The sequence below is a fragment of the Canis lupus genome, chromosome 14, assembly GCF_011100685.1.
Source record: "Canis lupus familiaris isolate Mischka breed German Shepherd chromosome 14, alternate assembly UU_Cfam_GSD_1.0, whole genome shotgun sequence".
NCBI classification, from domain to species: domain Eukaryota; kingdom Metazoa; phylum Chordata; class Mammalia; order Carnivora; family Canidae; genus Canis; species Canis lupus.
The window spans coordinates 20,181,421-20,187,425 of NC_049235.1; the positions used below are offsets into that span (position 1 = coordinate 20,181,421).

The following is a 6,005-nucleotide window of genomic DNA, read 5'->3' on the forward strand; positions in this document are numbered from 1 at the left end:
GGCATCACAATACCAGATTTCAGGTTGTACTACAAAGCTGTGGTCATCAAGACAGTGTGGTACTGGCACAAAAACAGACACATAGATCAATGGAACAGAATAGAGAATCCAGAAGTGGACCCTGAACTTTATGGTCAACTAATATTCAACAAAGCAGGAAAGACTATCCATTGGAAAAAAGACAGTCTCTTCAATAAATGGTGCTGGGAAAATTGGACATCCACATGCAGAAGAATGAAACTATTCCCTAGAATTAACTAAAAACCCAAACATTTCTTTTGCTCCCTTCTAAGCCTTTTTACAATATCTCTCAGGGTCCTGATCCATAATAACCTCATGTTTTACTGCATGTGTAGAAATTTATTCAAAGTTTATTAGTCCCATGATAACACACCACAATAACAATATAGGTGTTACAAAATGGATATTTAGAATAGATATACATGCATATCTCATAGCTTATCAGTCAGGATAGCATATGTTAGGCTGCATTAACAAAAAACTCCAAAATCCCAGTGCCTTTACACAATAAAGCTGTTTTTATTTGTTTTTGTTTTTGTTTTTCTCACACAATAAGTCCTTTCGTTGCGGGTCTACTGGAGGTTCTGGTTTAGCCACAATCTCATTCCAAGGAACAGCTGCTATCTCAAAAATCACCTCTGGTGTGTAGCAGAGGGAAAGAAGGAGATTTGGAGAATTTTATATCAGCAATAAACACTTGAACAGAGAAGTGACACAGATTCTACCCATAACCATTGACCAAACATAATTAAATAACCTCATCTAACCCAAAAGGGCCTTAATATTTTGTTCAGGATATTTGTGACTGTGTTCATGAAGAATATCAGTCTGTCATTTCCTTTTCTGATAACATTTTTATCTGGTTTTGGTATGAGAGTAATGTTGACCTCATAAAATGAGTAGACAAGAGTTTCATCCTTCTCTATTTTCTGAAAAAGATGTCAAGATTTTGGGGTTATCTTGCTCTTAAATGTTTATTAAATTTAATGATTTAATACATGAATACTCATACATACAATCTGCATCATCCTCCTACCTTTCAGCCAAGTTCACAAATTATCTCTTTCATTTCACTATTTTCTCAGATATTTCCCCTATATGGCACTGTAAGGTAAAACCCGGTTGTTGTTTTCTTTTTTTTTTCTTTTATTTTTGTATTCAAAAGTGATAAGATAAATCAGATTTTCTAGTTTTTCTTAAATCAGATTTGGCATGTTATATCTTTGAAGGAACTTGCCCATTTAATTATTATAAAGTTGTTCATAATGTGCCCTTATCACCCTCTATGTCTGCAAGAGATGTAGGTTATGCCTCCTTTTTCATTCCTGATATGGGTCATTTTTCTTGTCTTTCTTTTTCTTTTTTTAGATCACTGTGAATAGAATTTTATAAATTTTATTGTTGATTTTCATTTATTATTTGTCCATTATTCTAAGATTTAGAATGAGTGTGAGATTAATGGCATTTGGAGTCACAGTGACCCTACTACTGAATCCAGTGTTTGCAATGGGGTTGAATTATAAAATAAAGGCTTAGTCCAAAGAATCTTTTCCCATAGATCTGGCACCCAGATTCTAGAACTGCAGTGTAAACTAGAACTGCTAATTCCAGAGAACATCGGTCAAATTAAAGGAATTCCTAAAACTTTCCCTTGCAAATTTCTAAGATAGCAATTGGCCTGGCAAATACTGATGTTCATGAAATGTTTGTTAATAAATCCCCCAAAGGCTGTGGATGACTTGGATGCTTAAGAGAAGGCATGGCCAGGAAATGTTGGGCTGCACCAGCAGAGGACAGTATAGCCAACAGGGACCATATAATGACTGTCACCAGAGTGACAGTGGAGGTGGCAGAGATGGGATACACAGCAAAGGGACTGGGACACCAGAGGTCATCGCACCTAGTGAAGTGAGACATGTTTTGCAACATGCTGAAGATTCCTTATTCTGTGACCAAAACATTGCAATAATAGACTATTGTTTTATCTTCTGGACCTAACTTTTCATAAAACTTCACTCAAACTTTAAGGGCAGTGCTTGCAAGGGAGGTCACTGATCACAGAACATTGGTGTGGATGCAAATACTTTATCAGCAGAGAGATTTTTCTAGGATTCTTGGTGGAATTCAAATCAAGTGATTGCATCAGGTGCTTGATAATTTTTTCCTGCTTGTATCTTATCTCCCTAACCAGAGTCCAGAATATTATACTCATTTGTATCCCAGATGATGGATCATATCTGTATTCCCTGGTTCATCGTGGTCTGGGCAAGTTTAATATTAATACATATGAATACTCATACATACAATCTGCATCTTTGTCCTACCTTTCAGCCAAATTCACAAATTATCTCTTTCATTTCACTATTTTCTCAGATATTTCCCCAATATGATGCTGTAAGGTAAAACCAGAAGAGCATTAGGGTGGGTAAAGATGCATGTTCTGTGTAGGTTTGGGGTTGAAATGTGACAGTATGACAGTAAATGATACTCTTAGTCACCCTTGGGTCCTCTTTTGTTTTAAGATACTCTTAATCCTTTGTGTAGATATGTCAATTGACTACATTTGTGAAATAAAGGGAGAAACTAAGCAAATGCTTCAGGGGAGATACTTAACAAATTCACAAAAATCAACATTGTAATAAAACTGTACAAATATTTAGCTAAATTGCAAAATTGTTATGAGTGTTCCCAGCATGCAATTTGGCATTATAACAAATTAGAAGAAAAACCATGTCTTTGTGAAATAAGCAAACATGAAATGAGTAAAGCTATACAAGGTTGTTTGCTAGCTCTAAAACAATTGTTTATTTGAATTTTTCATACTTTAATTAAGTATGCTTGATATCTTGAGTTGCATGTCATCTTCTATTTCTTAGTGCTGTGAATGTTTCATATTTGAGAACTATGTACAGATTGTTCTGAAAATAAAGCTTCAAAGATCATTTTGACTGTTTAAGAATGATTAATTTTATTGTCAATATTATTAGGCCAATTACCAAATGTTCTTCTGTCCAGTCACCTCTATATTTCATATCATTTTGGGGGGAAAATGGGACCTCCACAAATTTTTGGACTGAAGTTGACAAAAACTTGGTAATTCAATAATGTATCTTGAATATACAATGCTGCTTAAACTGTTACAGGGTTTAGAAGGATGGGGAGAATAAAAGGTCAGAATGTTTATATTCTCATAGCAATATCATGCTATTGAAAATAAAAAAAACTAAATAATTCTGCTCTAAAAAGAAACTTTTCTTCATCATTCCAGTACATAGCCAGAGTAAAACTAGAAAGTCTTTTACCCTCACTGTGATCAGTTTTTAATTTGGAGCCCTGATTATATCTGTCAGCATCTGTCATTCAATTTTTTCCAGCCTTAATTAAAATTCTCACTTTCTTTGTTCTTTCACCTGGCTTTTAATGGATATATGCTACATCGCTATAGGTGCTTATAAGTTTGTTGTTGTTATCGTCTATGAAATCTTAAATTATTCTTCAAACTAGTCACATAGACATATAGACTTACAGCTGTATGAAACATGCAAACCTTACCATTTCTCTTTTCCAACTCCCAAACAGCCAAATCCAGTTCTATTTTGTTAGAATTGTCTAAAGCTTATTCTCTAAGTTCCAATTTGGACATAAAGTTATCATTCTGTATTAAAAATACAATGAGGGACACAGACAATGCTGTAAGTACATTTAGTGATTGCTGAATTAGAAAACACTTTGTTTTGAAATTCAAAGTAATAATGTTATTTTTAATTGTCATAAGTATAGAATTTGATCAATTTCTGAGTCAACACAGTTTCAAAGAATAATTTTGGGAAATTTTAAAAGTGACTCTCATACAAATACAGAATAAATCCTTGTCATAGGTATATTAAGTCAAAAATGAAGAAGTTGATAAGATGGACAAAGCTTATTCAAGTCATTTTGATAAAGTGGGTACTTACTGGCATTTTGGGAGTCGTAGGGGAAGAATGTTAAATACAAACTAGTTAATATTCTATAGGACAATTAAACCATAACCTTTGTAGTGGACCATTTCCACCAAATACAAACTATAAGTTAACATGTCATTTATAGTACCTGTTCTAATCAAGCAGTAAAATAGCAAAGTGAGGTGCAGGTACAGTTTCTTAGGGAACTAAGTAGTCCTTTGGTAGGTCTTTAATACAGTGGCCTATATTACACTGAAAAGTCATACTGTATACTCCCCACCCCACCCCCATTTCTAAGTTTTGGGTGAATTATTTTTAACACTAGTTTGCCTTTTGATTGCTATAGGTAAACTACATAATTTTTTGGCCTCATTTTTCTTGCTAACTATTAAAAGGAATTCAAGATTTGTTTTTCTTACAGCCAGGTTACTAAGCTAATGTGCAATGGGCCTTTAAAAGATAGCATGCTTCATAGTTGCTAATTATTAGTACAATCCCGTTTTTTATATTATTCAAGGAATACTTACATATTTACATGAGATTCTATTTTATCTTTTTTTTTTTTTTTTAGATTTTATTTATTCATGAGAGACACACACAGAGAGAGAGGCAGAGACACAGGCAGAGGGAGAAGTAGGCTCCATGCAAGGAGACTGACATGGGACTTGATCCCAATACCCTGGGCTGAAGGCGGCGCTAAACTGCTGAGCCACCCGCGGTGCTCTCTATTTTATCTTTTTATTGCATGTTTAGGAACCTGTCTCTTTCCTATCTGAATTTCATGTGCTGTTGTATATTCTGACTCATGGTAGACATCAAACAAAATATTTGCTGAATGAATACCTAGTTGTTGTGAACACTGCTCTTTGTTCAAATCCACCTTCAATTGAATTTTTTTATTATGGCCATTAATGCTATGGTTTTCCTACTTAAATGAGCATCCATGTTCTTTATTCCAACAGAGCTAGGTCTTCTTTGTAGAAACATTAAATTAGCCTTGAGAAGTATTTTTGATTTAGCTGTCACACTTCTCTTTGACAGTAGAGTGCAGGTATTGTTCTTTTCTTATTAATAGTTTTTTGATATATTTTATTAGCCAAAAATAAATAATAGTCCACCTACCCATCTCTTTCATTAGCCTTTTATGACAACTAAGGTGTCAACACTTTTCATGACTAAGTATCAGATTATTAATCTTCTCTTTTCCTTATCTGTAAAGTAAGAAGATCATATTTTATTATTTTTAAGAATCTTTCTGGTATGTGATCCTCTAGTAAAACATTGAAACAAGGGGCCCCTGGGGGCCTCAGTCAGTGGAGCATCTGCCTTTGGCTCGGGTTGTGATCTCAGGGTCTTGGGATTGAGTCCCACATCGGGCTCACTACTCCACTGGGAACCTGTTCCTCCTGCTGCTCTCTCTGCTTGTGCTCTCTCTCTCTCTCTGTAAAATAAATAAAATATCTTTAAAAACGGGAAAAAAATCTGTTTTGTAATTTACTCACTTAAATAAAAAACAACGGCAACAACAATTTAATGGACCTCCACAGTTACAGCAGTTCTTAATTCAATACTGTAACACTATCTTTATGTGGCATAAATTGTTAGAGATGGCATCATATACTGAAAGAGGAAAAGTAGCGAGTCAGAATTGAGTTTAAATTTTGGCTGTGCCCCTTGCCAATTTTAAAAGATTATAAATGATTAATTTCAGGAGTGTGTATGAACCTCTTAAAACTTAAAAATCTAACAGGCAAAGGTATTACAAATCCTAAATGCCTATTATTCTTACAAAATCTGAATATTCTCCCACTGATAAAAATAGAAATATATGCAACAAAAAAAATTCATTTTATGACAATCATTCTATAGACACTTGATAGAAGAAGAAAGGCAAAAACCTGTCCTAGTTAGAAAAAGTGACTTAGAAGACAGGTTTGGAGTGAGTCTCTTGGCTTGGGCTTCAATTACAAAACACCATAGACTGAGTGGCTTAAACAACAGACATTAATTTCTTGTAGTCTGAAGCCTGGAAGGTCTGAG

At 34.4% G+C, this 6,005-nt stretch overlaps 1 long non-coding RNA gene across 1 annotated transcript; it reads right to left on the reverse strand.

Moving 5' to 3' along the window:
- Positions 1–566: 566 nt before the first annotated feature.
- On the reverse strand, positions 567–4,474 carry LOC119867491. The gene is made up of 3 exons (XR_005369172.1): positions 3,574–4,474; positions 2,346–2,413; positions 567–659 (listed from the first exon to the last, which is right to left on the reverse strand). It is a non-coding gene; the product is annotated as an uncharacterized LOC119867491 (long non-coding RNA).
- Between the last annotated feature and the right edge of the window lie 1,531 nt (positions 4,475–6,005).